Source organism: Chinchilla lanigera, unplaced genomic scaffold, assembly GCF_000276665.1.
Source record: "Chinchilla lanigera isolate Chin_1 unplaced genomic scaffold, ChiLan1.0 scaffold00007, whole genome shotgun sequence".
NCBI classification, from domain to species: Eukaryota; Metazoa; Chordata; class Mammalia; order Rodentia; family Chinchillidae; genus Chinchilla; species Chinchilla lanigera.
The window spans coordinates 28,526,988-28,546,873 of NW_004955408.1; the positions used below are offsets into that span (position 1 = coordinate 28,526,988).

General features: G+C 39.6%; 1 pseudogene; it reads left to right on the forward strand.

Annotated features, from left to right (window-relative positions):
* Positions 1-1,051: 1,051 nt before the first annotated feature.
* Positions 1,052-12,837, forward strand: LOC102027273 (annotated as a pseudogene).
* Positions 12,838-19,886: the final 7,049 nt, after the last annotated feature.

Below are 19,886 nucleotides of genomic sequence, written 5' to 3' on the forward strand. Positions count from 1 at the left end.
TTAGGGGGAAAACATTATAATGTCTATAACTAATTCTCAAATACTTCAACCAAAATAAAATTAAAATTGAATGAGTCATTAAGGCAATTGTTTGAAAAATATTAATTGATGATTAGAAGGATATATGTGAATTCATTGTTCCATTCTTATAAGTTATTTCACTGTTCTCATAAGTTTGAAAGTTTTGAAAATATAAAAGTATCTTTAAAGAAAAAGATGGAAAAATTAAAAAGGCTTTCACAATATTCTGGACTTACAGAAAAGCTCTATCAAATACAATTCCAGGGCAGCATTCCATACATATTTGTCAACACTTTTTCATCTGTAAGTGACAGAAACCCATTTCTAATTGGTTTATCACAAAAGGACAGTTCTCAGCTCTCAGGATTGTAAAACCCAGGAATGAGTCATGAAACAGGCATGGCTGGATGCACATGTTCAAATGCTATCCTCAAAAGTTACTCTTGCTCTCTTTCTATTCTCTGACTTTCTCCTTATTCTACTCAGTATCAAGCAGTCTGGCATTCCTGGTGAAAAGAATACCCTTATATCCTATCCTCTCAGTAAGTCTAAAACAAAATAAAGTCACTTGTCTAACAGCTTTCAGAAATATTTTGTTGACTCTTGTTAGCCTTACATCTATAGACACAAAGGAATATAAAGTTGATTGTTTCTCAATAAACAAAGTAAAACTGAAACATAAAAGTAATTTCCCTTCTTTTTTCCTGTTGCCCATTTTATCAGTTTCCCTGAGACAACATTGCTACCAATTTTTGGAAATCCTCCAGAAATCTTTTTACTATACAGTCACAAATGCATGGATGCATGTGTGTGCGGTGGGGGACGGGGATCCTTTTTCATGCAACATTAAATGCTGTTTGTCATGACAAAATACACAGATCTGCCTTTTTTTTAATAGATTCATAGTATTGGACATGAACATGCTATAAAAATCTTTTTATTTCATTCAACAAATTCTCATAATAAATACCTGGAAGTTTAATATAAGCAGAGTTTGGATTTTTCTCTAAGATCATAAATTTATCACCAGATGGAGTTAAAGGAGGTTCTGCAAGAGAAAACAAGGACCTCAAATGGGCCCACTGAGCAGGTTCTTGACTTGACACAGAAAAACGATTTCAAGATGTACCAGTATAGGCAGATTTATCAGGTAGAGTTAGGAAGGGGGAATGGAAAAGGAGGGGAACACTCTGATGCAGGGGTTCAGACTAGTCCCCTCACAAAAGCACAAGGCCAGCTTTTACAGATTAGCTGAGGTGGGTCATGTCTGGCCAATTATCTCAGTTCTGTTTTCATAGTTTTTGAGGAGTCCTTAGGGACAATTTGGTTCTCATGAGATGATTGTCCTTGCTTGGTACCGACGATGCCTCAGTTCCCATCATGAGGACTATTGCTGCTTGGAGAGCGGTGATTTCATCATAGAGTGGTTTTCAAGGCTATGCTTGTCCTGGAACCCAAGGTAATTGTGGGTTTGGAGACCTCCAGGCTTTGTTTCATGGGTATCTGGAAATGAACGTTACCAAAACTGGCAGTTCAGTGTTCCTGAAAATTACTTCAGTTACCCTTATCTTGGCATCCTCAGTCCTGAATGGGGATGAGATAGAGAAGGTAACTTCAGGGCTAATAAACCTGTACTATGACACTCTTTAAGCGATTATCACATCTATGTGCAAAGGTGAGCAGAAATTTGGCCCAGAGTTTTAAGGTAATAAGAGAAATGCCGCTCAAATTGGGTTTTCTTGTTTCATTTCTACCTATCTTTATTTCTCCTATGTTCCTACAAAGTTGTCTTTTCCCCCTACAAAAACTTGTAAACTGTTCCAGCAGTTTCTCTCAAATGATATAAGATTGTCCCACAGAGAAAAATCTGTAAGCCCTGAAGATGTACAGATATCACTATTCCTTCGCTTGTAGCAATCACTTCACGTGTTGAGTGCTCTCAGACTTGTCTGAACATGGAAAGTTGGTCAGTTTTTCCATGCTTATTTCCTAATTAGTTTGTTCTTATTCTCATTTCATAATGCAGGCAGGATGTGCTGTTCAGAAAACAGAAACAATGCAATTTCCACCCCACCTGAAGTGGAAAAAAAGTCTGTCAAATTTGCATAATTTCAAAACTAGCCAGCTAGGTGAATTGTATAGCATGCTTACATAGCTGCCAAATAGGGGCATTTTTCAGCTGATAAAAGATTGCAGTTGGTTATATATTTTGAAAAATAAAGTGACTGTGGTGACTATTGCACTATCCGCTTCACATTATTATAATTTAAAATCATTTGCTTGCCCCATAACAACATTTTTACATACTTGGTTAGGCTTCTTGTAACTCCAGGGTTGTGGAAGATGTCCCCAAAATGTGAGTGCTAATAACACAATGTGGGTAGCCAATTTGAAGAGTGTGCTCTGCTAAAAAGTAGAAATCATGCTAAGAAATAAAAATTAAAACAAACGTAAGCAGCATCAGTGCCTAGAAATGGGGTAAATTTGAGTTACATCGAATGTGTCCTCCCAAAAAGAAAACTGACCTTGAAGTTTCTTCAAATTCTTGTCTTTGCTCTAGACCCTAATACCTTTGAGACCTCTGGCAAGTGATTTAGTCCAGGGGCCCCCAAACCCTAAAGCATCTCATGAGTACCAGTCTGTGGCCTATTAGGAAGCAGGCCATACAGAAGGAGGTAAGTACCAGGCAAGTGAGTGAAACGTCATCTGAATTTATAGACATTCTCCATTATTCACATTATGGCCTGTACTCTATCTCTGGTCAGATTAGCAATGGCATTACATTCTCCTAAGTGTTCAAACCCTATAGTGGCTGGGCATGGTGGCTCACACCTGTAATCCCAGCATTCGGGAGGCTGAGACAGGAGGATTGTTGTGAGTTCGAAGCCAGCCTGGGTCACAAAAAGAGCTCAAGGTCAGCCCGAACTGCATAGCGAGACCCTGTCTCAAAAAGAAAAAAAAAAAAAAAGAAACTCTATTGTGAACTAAACATGTGAGGACTCCAGCTTGCATACTCCTTATGAGACTCTAATACCTGATGATCTGAGATGGAATGAGGCAGTGATGCTAGCACCTGATGTTGGCTGCAAATACAGATTAACATTAACAAAGAAGTTTGAGTGCACAAAGATCATAATAAATTGCGTGTAGGCCTATATCAAGACCCTTTCAGTAAAATGAAGCTGAATCTGGTGACAGGCTTTGTAGTGTAAAAATGAGATGATGTACTTCATTTGTATAGCTGAGTCTGCTTTACATCAGAATCTGACATGTATTTTAGTGCATACATGGCCCATCTAGTATTTTATTTTCCACTTCTACTCATGCCTCTTTCCTATACTGCATGTTTATCTCAGTTACAGTTTTGGATAAGCCCACAAGCTAACCCTAGCCAAAGTGAGTAAAAAAGCAAATATTACAAGAAAGCTATTTTTAAAAAAGAGAAAAGACCTATGATGAGATAACAGAAGGTTCTATGACTGCCAACAAACAGAAAGCTGCATTTAAAAGAAAATGCCAAGAATCCCACATAATTACAGGTTTATTGCAATAGGTGAGTCACATTCTCCAAGTGCAGTTTGTATAAGATGTGGTGACTGGCTATCTAATGAAGCTATGAAATCTTTACAAATGCTTTGCCACATGGAGACTGGGCACCCTGCATTAAAAAACAAAATTTTGGAGTTTTTCAAAAGAAAAAAATGTGAACACAAAAGAACAGAAACAATTATTCAAGACCACCACTTTATCAAACATGTCTGTGCTGAGAGTATCATTCTTAGTGACTAATCACATTGTTACAGCTAAGAAGCCTTTTACTCTTTGTGAAGAATTGATCCTGTCTGCTGTTAAGGCTAAGGATAGTCATTGTGAACTTTTAGGAGCTGCTGCAGTTCAAAAGGTGGCACTTGTTCTTCTTCTGGAGGAACTGGACAAATTGATGAAGCAGGGAATACTGGAACACAATCATGTCACTATAGTACACAATCTAGGTTGATGAGTCCACCAGTGTTGATAACGGCACAACTATGATTGTTCCAGGTGATTTTTCATAGGATGGGTATGAGCATATACTATGTGCACTTTTGTTGCCAACTACCACAGCTGCAAAACTATTCAAGTCCTTGAATGATTCCATACCAGGAAAATTTAACGGGTCATTTTGTGTCAGCATATGCACAGATGGAGTGGCTGCCATGAGTGCACGGCTTCCTGGTTTCAATAGTGGGTCAAAATGCCTCCAAGAGCTACCAGCTCCTCAAAGCTGATCCATAAGCTAGCAGTGGGTAGGAAACCAACAGCTGAGCAGCTGAATTACACAAAGTGATAACAGAGGAGACAAAAGATAGTCTATAAGGTAATCATAATAAACATAATGATCTGTGAGTTTACAGAAAACACTAATGAAAAACTAGCTTCATTAAACAAAGAATGACCACTTTAGCAAATGATTAAAGTCCATGAGAAGATACCAAACAGAAATCCAGGAAGTAAATTCTATGGAAAGTATGGGCAGCAGAAGTGACCATATGTGGACAAAGTGTTAGAACTAGAAGACAGGACTGATGCAGGAGAATATGTACACAGAGATCCCTTAAAAATAAGAAAACATGGAAAATCATCCAACAGCTGCTAGATGACACAAGGAAGGTTAAGATTAACTAATTTGGCAGCACAAATGGCATTTAAAAACTGTCTACAGAAATAATAGCAGAAAACTTTCTAAGTATGGGGAGAGAACTTGACACACAAATGAGCAAGGCATATAGAGCCCTACACAACCCCAATCAGAGGAGAACTTCTCCACAACACATCATAGTCAAAATCCCAGAAGTTCAATACCAAGGTAGAATCCTAAAAGCTATTAGAAAAAAGCAACAAATCACTTATAATGTGAACCCATTAGAATTACAGCAGACTTGTTGACACAAAGCTTAAAGGACAGGAAGTTGGAGTGGTGCTTCAAGCCCCAGAAGAAAACAACTTTCAGTCAATATTAATATAACCTACAAAGCTATCTTTCAAAACTGATGAAAAAATAGGATATTGTCATAACATAAACACCTTAAGAATTTGTGACCACAAAACCAACACAATATGAAAATTTTTCAGTGATATCCTAGAAAGAAACAATAAAGCCAAAAATGCCAAAAAGTCTAATGGAATGAATATGCCAATGGCGTGAGCAGTCAAGCAGAAGTTAAAATATGAAAAGGAACTGGGAAAATAATGTAATGGCAAGATGTCAATACCTTTCAGTAATAACTCTTGATATGAATGGTCTCAACCCCACTATCTAAACATACATGATGGAATCAAAGAACAAAACTTAATGATATACCACATACAAGAAACATATTTAATCCAAAAAGAAATTCATAGGCTAAAAAAATAAAAAAAATGTAAAGCAACATTCCATGCAATGAGACCTAAAACAAGCAGAAGTAGCTATCCTATTTTCAGGCATCACTACATATTGGTTAAGGGGACAATTGAACAGGAGATAGCACTTATAAATATATACATATACACCAAACACTTGTGCACCCAAATTCATAAAACAAACATTAATGGGCATAAAAGATTAGGCAAACATCAACACAGTTATAGTGGGGTACCTCAATACCCCACTATGATAAATAGGTCAACTAGACCAAAAAAATCCACAAAGAAATATGAATTGAACCATACCTTCAGTAAGTGGAGTTAACTGATATCTAAAGAGTGTTGCTCTCAACAACCTCAGCATATACATTCTTGTCAGGAGTACATGAAAATTCCCCAATCTAGGCCACATACTAGCCCATAAAGCGTGTTTAAATAAACACAAAAGAATCAAAATTATCCCATGCATATCACCAGATCATAATCAATGAAAATATAAATCAATGGCAAAAAAACACAGAAATTATGCAAACAATACAAAATTTTTTCAGTGATATCCTAGAAAGAAACTATAAAACCCAAAATGCCAAAATGTCAAATGGAAGGAATGTGCCAATTGGGTGAGCAGTTAAGCAGAAGTTAAAACATGAAAAGGAATTGGGAAAATTCAATATTAATATAACCTACAAAACTATCTCTCAAAATTGATTAAAAAATAGGATATTGTCATAACATAAACACCTTAAGTAATTAAAAATGTATAGAAGGACCTTATCTCAACCTGATAAAAGCCACTTATGACAAAGCTATTGCCAAAATCTTATTAATGGGAGAAAAAATGAAAGTTTTACCTCTGAAGTCAGAAACAAGACAAGGATGTCCACTATCACCACTCCTGTTCAATGTAGTACTTAAAACATTAGCCAGAGAAATCAGGCAAAAGAAAGAAATAAAAGGGACTGTATAAGAAAGGAAGAAGTCAAACTACCTTTACTGGCAGATGCCATACTTTACATAAAAGGCCTGGAAGTTCCACCAAAAGACTCCTAGCAAGACTGTACCAAGGTAGTAGAATACAGAACAAACACAAAAATCAATAGTGTTCCTGTACATCAATAAAGACCCATGAAGAAAGAAAGAAAACAGGAAACCAGTACCATTCACAATGGCTTCAAGAAAAATTAAATACTTAAGAATTAACCTAACCAAGGAAGTAGAAGTTCTCTATAATCAAAACTATAGAACTCGGGCGCATGGGATTAAAGAAAACTATAGGACTCTGGAAAGATCAAACAAGACATCAGAGAATGGAAAGATAGCCCCTCTTCCTAGATAGGCAGCACCAGTATTGCCAAAATGGCCATACTTCAATAAATGAGATACAGATTTCATGCAATACCAATCAAAATACCAACAATATTCTCAGAGAACTAGAAAAACAATCCTAAAATTCATATGGAACCAGAAGAGACCCAGAATAGCAAAAACAATCCTAAGCAGTAGGATCACAATCTCAGACTTCAAGTTATATGACAAAACTACAGTAATGAAAACAGTATGGTACTGGCACAAAAACAGACATGTGGGTCAATAGAACAAAACAGAGGAGGCAACCTGAGTGTGGTAGTGCATCCCTGTGATCCTAGCACGTGGGAAGCTGAGGCAGGATGACTGTCATGAATTCAAGGCCACTCTGAACGACACAGTGAGACCTTGTTTCAAAAATAAATAAAATAAAAATTAAAAAAAATAGAAGAAGCAGGAACAATCAATTAGTCATCTGATCTTTGGCAAAGGGGACAAAAATATATGCTGGTAAAAAGATAGCGTCTTTAAGAAATGGTACTGGGAAAACTGGCTATACACATGCAAGAGTGAATCTAGATATATGTGTCTTATCATGTACTAAAATAAACTCTAAAGATCTAAATATTGAAACAGAAACACTTAATTTGTTATAAGATAAAATAAACAAAACTGTTAAAGACAGGCATAGGCAAAGACTTTCTGAACAGAATCCCTAGTTACACAAGAAATAACAACTGGGATTCATGAATCAACAAACGGGATTATATGAAATTAGAAAGCTTCTGCATAGCAAAAATTGACCAAAAGAGTGAAGAGACAATTTACCAAAAGGGAAAATATTTTAGTAGTTACTCCTTGGACAGAGGACTAATATCTAGAATATATAAAGAACCTCAAGAAGGTCTACTAAGCCAGGTGTGATGGCACACACCTGTAATCCCAGCACTCGGGAGGCTGAGGCAGGAGGATTGTTGCGAGTTCAAGACCAGCCTGGGCTACAAAGTGAGCTCAAGGCCAGTCTGAACTGCACAGTGAGACCCTGTCTCAAAAAGACAAAAACAAACAAACAAAGAAGGTCTACTGAGCACAGTCTGACATACGTCAGCACGGCCTCGCTGCAGGGGTGGTTAGAGAAGCACCACCCCACCAGATGCTAAAGCCATGGTCACAGAGTACTTGGTGATACCCCAGGGAGTTTAAGACAGCAGGGCAAGGGGCTGCAAGAGGAGCAGCACTATGGACTGTCCTGTGGGCAACAAGGGCAGAACATCATGGTGCTGCATGTGAAGCTCACAGAGAAAGTGATCTGGACACTCTAGACTTCTGAGAGCCACAAATATTTTCCTCCAGTTCAGTTCAAGAGTTCCCAGGGCTTATCAAAATACCCAAAAATGGTCCCCTCAATGAAGTACATAACTTTAATTTCTATTTGTCACATGAGGTAAAGACATTCCCCAGGGCAGCTCTGACTGCATCTAGCAAACTTTCTACCGCTGTGGAGACCTCCAGCTCAATTGCCTGGGATTTATACACAATAAAATTGTGGTGTGTGCAACAAATGACTCATATCAGATGACACAAGAAAGAATGAAGCAAGCAGAGGAGGAATCCCACAACTAAAGCAAATGTCATCAAAACATGTAGACCACACTTAGAGAAAGGTCATCAAAACATGTGGACCACACTTAAGAGAAAAGAGTGCAGGTTTGGGAAGGAACTCAAGCTGTCTCACATGCAGTGCCTGAAAGTGTCAACCCCCATGAATCCAGCAAATACAACTGGAAAGTTACATGGCAGCAGCAGTTTCTCAGTGGTCACATAGGACAAAGCAATTCCCTTACTGGCTCTAAAGGCCTACAAGATACCTGAGCTGCTGGCTACACTGTAGAAGGATGGTGTCAGTCAGAAAGACAAGAACTCCTTGGGAGCAATTCTGCAATACTAGCCAATCTGAATCCTAAGGACTTCTTCTACACTTTAAAAGATTATGTGTTTAAGGAGCTTCAATTAGACTAGCTGGAATAAAATGAAACAGACAGATGGTCATCGGAGTCAGTGTTCTCTGAAACCATCTCAAGATTCTGCTGGCACCAGCCCTTTAGAATCTCCCTTATGTTCTAGTAGAGATGCTATCTCCTGTCCTCAGAAATACCCTTGGGGTTCAGATTTTTGATCTTTTAATAAGTTTTTAAAAGTTCAAATAAAAAATTAAAATAAAAAATAAAAAGCTCAAATATCTCACCTGAAAACCAGAGTACCACCAGGGCATGGGTAATTATACAGTAAAAGCTGCCTGCTTCACAATTTAAGCTAAAAAAGAAGAGTCATTGGAAGATCCTTACGCATTTTTGAGACTGAACCAAGCAGAAGGAAGGAGGAGTCTACATGGGCATCAGGAATAACCAGAACTGTTACAGAAAACAGACCAAACACGGGAAGAATGCACTTAGGAGGTTTGGGAGGCAGTTTATTATACCGGTGGGCTTCTGATTAGGATCTCTCTCAAAGAGTTAGAGCCCTGCCAGGTGGGGTTTTGAAGCTTTCAAAGGGAAAGTGAGCAGGGAGATACATTGGCAGGTTTAGTGCATATGGTTGGAGGGTTGGGCAACATCACGGGTTGCTGAAATAGTCTGAACATCTCAAATTATATTGCAAGGCTATCAGTTATACAAAGCATGGGTTACACAAAGGAAGAAGTGTCCTGTTATATTTGAAGTTACATTGCAAGGTCATAAATTACAAAGGCAGCAAAGACAGGGCTTTACATAAAGGGAGAAGTATTCTGTTATCAGGCCTGCCGGACATTTCTGCTTGGTCTTGGCAGGCATCCTGGGCAGGCTTTTATTTAAAATTTTAATTTCCCCCTTCAGCACCAAGAACTTGAATATCAGCACAAAATAAAACTCAGCATCATCTGAGGAACAGTCCTTGCTGAGTGTGGGGTCTAAAGATCTTCAGGTGGAATTCACTGTGGAATCTGGGCAGGGTCAGGATGCCGAGCACATCCACCTATAGAACACAAGAAACCCTCACTATGAATTAGAAATGAGATTAAGACCTGCCAGTCCTGAGGAGTCAGCATAAAAAGCAAAGCCAGTTAGAAGGGATCAAGTCACTCTTCACCGAGATAGAACAGGTTCACAAGAACAGCTCATGTAGCCACATGGCTGAGTGCATTTACTCTTCTCATTACTTCATGTACTTTAGGTCCCCTGTGAGGGCAAATGCTACATTTAACACTGCATGTACAACCTCTTCAGAGGAAGGGTTCTTCAACTTTTTCCATCCTCTTCAATTACTTGGAACAAATGCCCTGTTTCTCCCCAGGTTCCCACTTTTCAGTGGAACGAGGGTACAAACGCAGTGATAGCAATTAATGTCAATGTGAAAGCAAAATTTGGGAGATTATACTTTAGTGATTCTCTGATTAAACAACAGCTAAAAGAAAATTACAGGGTAAAAAAGGATAACCACAATAAATAATGATATATAATTCAACTACAAATTTTATCATTAAAATGCAAAAATAATACTACTTGGAAAGTCAGAACCAATTCAAAGTAATACTATTCCTGACAAACAAGTGCTTCCAAAACATTTCATAAATTCCAATCATCTATGTGTGCCAAAGCCTAGTAGACACTTTGCAACATGCATTAGAATTGTGGGCATCCCAATATCATGCTAAAATATTATTTCAATGAATTTATAGGTTATTATCAAGCAACATTTTATATTAAGTGAACAATGGTAGACTCCACGTTATTTGCCCTTAAGAGCAAAAGTGATCAGTTGCTGATTAGTTCTAAGCTCACATGAAATTCCCTAGCAAACTCTTTCCCTTCAATGATAGAATATTTAGAAATTTGCACAAAATAAAAAAATAAAATGTTGTTCTGAAGGATTAAAAACAGAAAATTGTCCAGCCCCACTTCTCCCTCCTTGGCCTACCACGTCCTCGGGCTGTGCACCCCACCACCATGCGCAGAGGGAGGGAGGAGGTGACACCCAGGTGCCCCCCGAGTCACCCATGGGAGGCCTACAGCTCCGGAGGAGGAGGAGGACGAGAAGGAGGGAGGAGAGGGGGGTGGTGAGAGGGGGAGAGGGAACATCTCTTGAACTCAGTTGCCCGACCCTGATCTAGACTGTTGCTTTTTAGAGCACCAGGAACTCTACTGAGCTTTCTAGATCAAGTGCTGCCCAGAACTTTCTGCTTTGATAAAAAGGTTCCTTGTCTACTCTGTCCATTATAGCATCCATTAGCCACAGTACTGAAGTAGAGCTTTAGGTAGTCACATCAAACTGGGTGGCAGGCAGATCCAACGGATATCATGACCTTTGGAAAACCAGTTACCAAGACCTTTGGAAAACCAGAGATCATCTTTCTTATTGGAAAAGGCAATCTCCAGGGAAGCCCAGATGTGGAAGGCGAATGTGCTGAAAATGCCTACAAATCAGAGTGTTTCTCCATCCCAGAGAGATGAAGTAACTCAGTGACTGGCCAAACTCAAGTACCAATTCAACCTTACTTAGAAACATTTGCTCTGCCTAGCAGTCTTTTGGACGGGTTTTTAGCTACTGTAAAGGCCTACCCAAAATACACCTGGAGTTGTATTGCAATTAGCTGCTTTTACCTAGCTGCCAAAACCATTGAAGAAGATGAGAAAATTCCAATACTGAAGGTATTGGCAGGAGACAGTTTCTGTGAATGTTCCTCTTCTGAAATTTTGAGAGGGGAGAGAATTATTCTGGATTAGTTGAACTGGGATCTTCACACAGCCACACCATCAGATTTTCTTCACATTTTCTACACCATTGCCACGTCAGTTAGGCTTCAGATACTTTTCAGTTTTCCCACACTGAGCCTGTCTCACCAAACAACTACTACACTGTGTCACCCACAAGCAACTTCTGCAGTTCAAGGATCCACACTTGCCCTGGCCATGGTTAGCCTGGAAATGGAGAAACTCATTCCTGATTGGCTTCCTCCTACAATTGAACTGCTTGAGAAAGCACAGATGGAGAGCTACCCACTGGTCCACTGTTGAGAGATGGTGGCACATCACCTTTCTATTGTGCAGTCTTCCCTGCCTCTAAATTCTGCTTAAGTCCACCATTCCCAAGCACACCCTGGTGACCTGTGAGAAAGGAGCATTCAGATTATAACCCTGCTCTGTCTCAGGCTCATATTTCTCTAGGACAACAGCAAGCCAGAAGTGCCAGTCAGAGGTACAACAGTCTTCTACCATCACCTCCCACTGCCAGTGGGAGCAATCACACCTCTACTAAATGCAAAGTGGAGGAAATAGAAGTGGATGACTTCTGTGATGGAATCAAGCAGCTCTATAATGAAGATAATGCTGCAGAAAATGTGGGTTCTGTGTGTGGCACTGATTTATCAAGATTAGAGGTACGGGCTTCCCCTTGTCCACTGTATCAGTCAGTGTTTACTAGAGAAATAGATATAACACAAGATATACATATGTACAAGAAATTACAAGTTTTACAATGGTCAACCACAGAGTTGGATGAGGAAGTGTGCAGAGGGTGTCTGCATGCTGGAGATTGAAGAGCCCAGCCCCAGGCCTGGAGCTCACTGCAGTGTCTGTGCAAGTTCATATCAGGAGGCTGATGGGTCTACAACAGAATGCTGAAGAATCTACAACGCAGGCCCAAGAGCCTACACCACAAGGCTGAAGAGTCCCAGGTGGAAGCTGAACAGTCTGTACCAGAAGCCAGGAGATGGCCAGGCTAAAGGAGAAGACTGGAGCTTCTCAGAAGAACCAGAAATCAGTCCTTTCTCAATTCCCTTTTATTGTATGCAGCCTTCCAGCCCTGAGAAGGGTGTGATCCTACACACCCACACCATCTCCCTACCTTCCTCTTGCACAGGCTTAGGAGGAATATAAAGTAAGGACCCTGACTCCCTGCTGAGTCACATAGTTAACCTTCTAAACTTCTCAAATTGACACAGTGAACAACATCCCAGAGCCATAAGGGTATGTCCCTTTCACTCAAGGATGTAGAACTGCTGAGTCACTAAGCCAAGCTTCTAGGACTCCTCAAGTTGACACAATGTATCTACCATAACGTCCACCTTTGCAGCCTGTTTCTATCATGTAGTATCATATGTTACCTTCCAGTGTAAACTAAGGCTGACTACTTTGGGAACAACCTGTAAAATTAGGAAAGGCTATGGAAGGATATATACCTTATGAAGTTGGTTTGAAGTAAGCCAGAAAAAAAACAAAAACAAAAACAAAAAAAAACCCTCATTTACTTGTGCAGTTAATTATAATTTAGCATTGTTTAAAGGCCAAAAGTATTTACCAAAACATTTTTTTTCCCGGTACCAGGAATTGAACTCATGACCTTGCACTTGCCAGGTAGGCACTGTGCCACTGAGCTAAATCCCCAGCCCCTACCAAAACATTTTTTAAAAGTAAATTTCTTAGTAGTATGTCAGTTATGCTTTTTTCTGCGCTAAAATGTAGCTTGTCCCATGTCAAAAAATTGCGTTTGGGAAAAATTCATAGCTGTCAACCCTCTTCCCCAGCATCCTGATTTATTTTCCTTTAGCTTTTGCTTGATTTTCCATTGAATACTTAATATATATTATGCACATTGATCTATGTTCTCTGCCTTGTACTGAACAGATACACCCCACTCTTTGTAGCAAAATTAGTGTGACAGCCATGTTTAATCCATGATTTAGATTGCAGTTAATCGGGAAAGTGTACTTCGGAATTGTCCAAATAAATGAGAGGCGGTAGTAGAAAAAATTCTCACATTACCACTTGATTGTCTCTTTTTAGTTTTTAGAGTTTAAAAGCAAAATTAATACATTATCTTAAACTTTAAAATGGCATGTAACTAGAACACTTAAATTTGTTGAAAGCATTTTTGACATTTGTATAAAAGAACTTGTGACAAAGTTAATATATCTAGTTGTTCACCAAAGAAACATAATTAGATTTTTGTTATGGCTTTCACTCATTTATAATCAGTAGGAGACTGTCTAGATGTTGGGGCAGCTCTATGATCTGAGTCTGTAACATGTAGGTCAGTACCCTCAATTATGTTAGGGTGGTAGGGTTTTCTGATAAAAATTATTCCGTCTCACAACCTACCTGTATTTCTCTTAGTGACTATTGGATCCTGAGCTCCCTTTGCAGTCTGAGGAAGGTATTGCTGTCAGAACCATGTACCAATGATAAAAGCCTCGGATAGCAATAAAAAGTTGTCCTAAAAAAAAAAGGAAATAGTGTGGAAAATAGCAAGTTCTGTCTTTTCTATCAAACAAGGGTGACTCCATCTTGTTCTCTAGCCCACCCTAGATATCCCTTCCTGAACATAGTAAGTTACAGAAAATGCCTGCTCAGTTCCAATCTTGGGAACACAGCTTACAAACCAAAGGTAGTTTGCCAAGTGCCAAGGATTTTCTGTTCTCCACATCTCCCTCCACTCTGCTCTCCTTCCCCTCAACAGTCCCTCAGATTCCCCTTGCGGCATCTGAGTTAGCCAATCAGGATAGATTGTGAAAGTCAGCCAATTGGAAAGAGTTCAGCTGCTCTTTCTGCTTTAAGGATAAAAGGGGCAACCTTTCTTTGTCCTGCAGGCCTGCTACTTCATGCTTGCACCCTTTTGTAGAAATACAGTGCCTTGTTGAGATTTCTTGACGTCTAAGTGCTTTATTATCCATACCAACAATTTGAGTCTGGGGGCTTGCTGCCAACAATAGGGAGACAGATCTTTTTCAGATAGGAAGAAGAGGTAGAGATGAAGAGGGAAGAGGAGGGGAAGGAGACAAAAAAGAACTAAGGTGTGTTAGGTACCAACTCCCCACAATGAATGTACTCTTTTCATACTGCAGATATATACTAATAAAAATTTTTTAAAAATAAAAGACAAATGAATATGAGTCAAGGAAATGGAGCCTGATAATATAGGTGCTCTCTTAGGGAAGTTGATCAAGGAAAGAAATTGAATGAAATGGAAGATAAAGGGAAGAGTGGCATAAAACGAGCTCTGGATGCTCTTAAGATGGAACAATCTTTTTTTTTTTTAATTTTTATTTTAAAGAGTAAAAGAAGGATAACATAATAATAGGGGGGACTTAGCAAATTACAGACAAAATGGTAGGAAATTATCAATGGTTATTGTTTTACATATTGTTATCTACAAAATAGTTTCTCAGGAAAACAAATAGACAAATAATAGTGAGTTAGAGACAAAAGAGGTAGGAGATTATCAAGAGTTGTTGTACTATACTTTGGTATCTTCAAAGTGGCTTCTAAAGAAAATAAATAGAGCTATACATGAGTGACCTATTGAAAAATCATTAACTATTCTCAATGGTTGTTGTAGGAAACACATAATAATAAACATACATTATGAAATAGGATAGGAACATTACAAACTTAACACAGTTATGGATAGATTAGTAGGAAAATATCAATGGCTGCTGTAATAAATGGTGGTATCTTCAAAGTGGTTTCTCAGGAAGACAGAGATATGCAAGAAGGATCTAATAAGTAGTTACAGCCTAAGGGTTGTCAAAAATAGCATATTACCTCCTCACCAGTGACTCCTTTCCCTGAGGTATGATGGCTGGAAGGAAGGCCAGGATTGAAAAGAAGGACCGAGAGACTTGCACCTGTGTCTAGCAACAGGCTATTAGAACAATCTTATTTAAAAGCATTATACTTTGGGATCCAGCAGAGCCCTCATTAGCACAGCACTGAGGAGAGGCTAGGCCCTGAGGCACCTTGCCATGTCTGATGAACCAGTGCTTAGGGCCTGTCCTTTCTCAAAAGTCACAGTGTTTGATTCCACACTGGCACCTACAGCACACCACACAGGTGAGCTGGGAGTCTCAGATGGATGTCCTAGTGCCCGCCCTCACGCATGCCCCATGACCCATCCAAGAGAAAGATGTCCTAGTCTTTCCTGAGATTTCTCCGTTTATAAGTGTCTGTATCTACTTGCAAAAGTGGAAAGAAGAGTAGTAAAAAGAGACTCATTCTCTGCTGTAGTTTGCCCAAGAGTGCCTTACCTTTCTGCTACTCTCCTTTTTCCCATGTTTGGGAAGGTTGGGTTAGGCTGGAGATAAGGGGTTATAGGATCAAGTACACTTACCCACACTCAAAGGTAAGGATGACATCTGTTGCCCAGGTAGAGGAATTTGGGCTCATTTATGCATGGCACGTGCTTATCAGAAAAAAGAGACACTTCTCCGTCATCTGATGTGTATTGTCATTCTCAGCCAACATAGCCCTGGGATTCGGGGCCAGACTTGCGTCACAGAGCTCTGATCTCACCACAAAGGGTTCCTGAGTGTGGAGGAGGGGTGACAGAGAAGCCCTCAACCACAGTCCCCAGCAGCCAGCTCAGCCGATCTCCACATCCCACCTTCCAGCTCACTTGGCCCACCTGTCAGAGTCCCCTCCCACCCTAGAACCCAAATATCATTGCTTCCTTGGGGATCCCTGCCTGAGCTCCATCAGGTTCCTCATTCTGCAAATATGGTGTTGTCTCTGGCATTTTGGTATTTCACAGGGATTATCACATTCCAGGTCTCCTCTTCCTGCAACTCCAATTTATCACAGAACATGCTCTTAGCATGGAGTCAACTCAGGCACAGCTGAAACTTCTTGTGTACTTATTTACTATTATTAGTTTTAAATTAAAAATCTGTATCATTTTTGTAATTTTGCTCTCTTCCTTTAGAGGGTCCAAAAGAAAAGAAAAACTAAGTTAATACATGTTGTGGTTGATACACTGTGTCAACTTGGGGAGTCTAGAGGTTTGGCTAAGTGACTCAGCAGGAAGCCAGGGTGTTTACTTTGTATACATCCTGAGCCTGTGGAAGAGGAGGGCATGGAGATTATGTGAGAGCTACATGCCCCTTAGGTGGGGGTAGCCTGTTTACAATGTAAGGGAGAAAAAGAAACTGCTTGCAGCCATTCCTCCCTTTTGCTCTGGCTGCTTTGCTGTTAGGCTACCATTCCCCCTTTGCTCTTGTTGCTTTGCTGTCTTCTGCCTCGGAGCCAGCCAAGTATGGACTGAAACCTCCACAAACTATAAGCTAAATAAACCTTTCCTTCCTTAATTTTGGGCGTTGGGTATTTTGTCTCAGCAACAAGAGAAAAGTAACCAAGACAATACATTATTAAAATTTCTTTTGGGCGGACCTCTATTCCAACCTGAGCACCTCTTGTGGTTGATACATTGTGTAAACTTGAGGAGTCTAGAGGCTTGGCTAAGTGACAGCAGTTCTACATCCTGGGGTGAAAAGGGTATGCCCTTGCTGCTCTGGGATGTTGTTTATTGCGTCAACTTGAAAAGTTTAGAAGGTGAACTAAGTGAGCAGTGGTCAAGGTCTTTACTTTGTATTCATCCTGAGCCTGTGCAAGAGGAGGGCATGGAGAATGTATGAGTGCTACACGCCCCCTGGGTAGGGGTAGCCTGGTTACAACATAAGGAAGGAAAAGAGGTTTGTTCCCTCCTTTTTGCTCTTGCTACTTTTGCTGTCTTCCGCCACCTTGAAGTGTTGCCCTTGTACCATGCCACCCTGCCTTGGAGTCAGTTGCTTATGGACTGAAACCTCCACAAACTGTGAGCTAAATAAACCTTTCCTGCCTTAATTCTGGGTGTCAAGTATTTTGTCTCAGCAACCACAGAAAAGTAACTGAGACAGCATCTCACTACAAAACTAAATACTGGTGAACTGTTCTCCTTGTGAATTCTGAATTACTGTAAAACGTACAAGAGGACTGACACATGGTAGATCACATGGTAGATTTCAAATAATGAAAATACCTAAAAATTATTGCAACAAATGGAACTTACCAAAATAAAGTGGACTTTGAAAAACAAGGCTGCCAGATTGTCACTAACATTGCAACATTTATGTTACAAATTACAGGTATATTGCTTATTACAGTTCTAGCCATGCAGAAACTGAAGCCTCTTATTTTTTTTATTTTAAAGAATTTTTTAAAAACAATAAGAACTATGCAGAATTTCCAAATAAGATGATAGGAAATTAACAATGGTTGTTATATTGCATATTGTTATCTTCAAAGTAGTTGTTCAGATTACCAGATACAGGCATGCAAAATTGAACAAAAAATTAAGCATTAACTGTTCCTTTCAATAAACCAATAGAAATTAGTAGTACAATTATCTTAGCTATCTTGTGTGTATGTATATATACTTCTTTCCTTCTTTCTTTTCTCCTTTCCCTCAGCCCAGTTGTTCTTTCCTTCTGAGCAGTTTCTTTCCCTTTCACAATATCTATTCTACCTTTCAGATTTTATTTACTCCTTCAGTTTCTTATACTAGGGAGGCAATACAATGTTTACATATGCAGGTCTAATTGATTTCATTTATGAGTATGGTCTCTAGTTGCATCTATTTACCTATAAAAGCCTCGAGTTTATCTTTCTTTATAGCTGAAGTGTCTTTTTTTCAAAGGGAGAGAAAGAATTAGCTGTTTTAGTAATTGTATATTTTTGTACACTTGTAAGCAACTCTTAAATATTGCAGAAAATAATAAACACATATGGAGGCTACATGCAGTGCCCTATTTACAGTACATCTGAAGATAACCTTTAAAACAATCAAGCTTGAATGTACATAATTGTACTGCATTGACTGTATTACATCCGAAGGGAACAAAAGCCTCTTCCTTGCCCCCAAACAAGACCTATGTAATGGCCAGTGTGATTAAAAAGAAATCAAATACTTGGTTTGCTTCATTTATGTTGAAGGGCTCACATGAAAGGAACATTAGTCATTAAAATGCATTATTAAGTTACCAGGTCTGCACATTCCTGGCTAGAATACAAGATATATCGGCCGACAGCCATCAGCAGAAGAACTCTGCTGCTGACGAAATTCAGGCACATCCATAAAGCGAGAAGGAATCTGGACCTGATAACCAAAGTACAGCTGAATCACAGGCCGCTGGGAAGCAAAGTTCAATCTCTAGAACTCCTAAAACCAAAAAGATGAAGAGCAGGACTACAACAGGCTCACTAGCAGAGATAAGTGAACCATCTACTGAGGGAGAGGTCTCTGAAGCAGAGTCAAATCGCTCTTCAGTGTTTAAGATCCAGGAGCCTATTCTAAGAATAACTAGGAGAAGGCCGATCATAAAATGCATTTATTATTTTCTTTTCCCCAAACAAGGTGGGGTTACATTTGACTTCTTTACCCCATTTAGAAAAATAATAGGACTAGCTATAATTTAGATACCACTAATATTCCTTTTCTTCCTGGAGATGTGAGACTGTTTTCTCGTGGCTAACTTATTAAAACATGGAATATACACCTTAGATAACAGAAGAAAGTTTACCTGAATACTGTAGTTAAGCATAAATTTCTTTATATTCTTTCTCTAAAAATGTTCTTCAGGCCCGGCATGGTTGTGCATACTTCTAATCCCAACACTGGAAAGGCTGAGGCAGGAGGATCACCGTGAGATTGAGGCCAGCCTAGGCTACATAGTAAGACCCTGTCTCAAAAAATAAAATAAAATAAAATGCTTTTCAGAAATCCCAAATTAATAATTTCTGATTTTTTCACAGATGACTACTGTCCAAGTTTAGTGAAACTGGATGGTTAACTGTGGGTCCAGATAGTCATCTGACTGGTTTGTGTAGAAGCAGAACTCTTCTAGGAATATATACAGACCCCCCCTTTCCTGCTCTCAGAATGTCTATCCCCTTTTGGCTCTGAGGAGCTACAGCTGCTAGGAAGTCTAACTTACTTTTTAACATGAGAAAGGCCTTAGAAATATCAGTTAAGCTTTGAGAGAGTTCTTGGGGCAGGGATTTCATAAGAATCGATGGCAGTAGTGATGCCCAGCTCCACTAGCAAGGGGATGAGCACAGGGGCCCGAGGGCGTGTCAGGCTGGTGTTATAGGGACAGGAAGTACTTGGTCCCCAGAGACAATATCCTTCTTTGGGCTCAGGTAAACCAGGGTACGGATCTCGGTCCAGTTAGCAGGCAGGCAGATGTAGGCAGAAGTGCCACAGGGTACCCGGGGTACTCAGGCAAAAATGGCTGTGCATCTGCAGAAGAAGGTTAAAGTCTTTGCCTTTTCCTTGCCAGACCCCTTTACAGTCCATGTGGCCTCGGTCAGGGGGAGTGCCTCTCCCTGGTG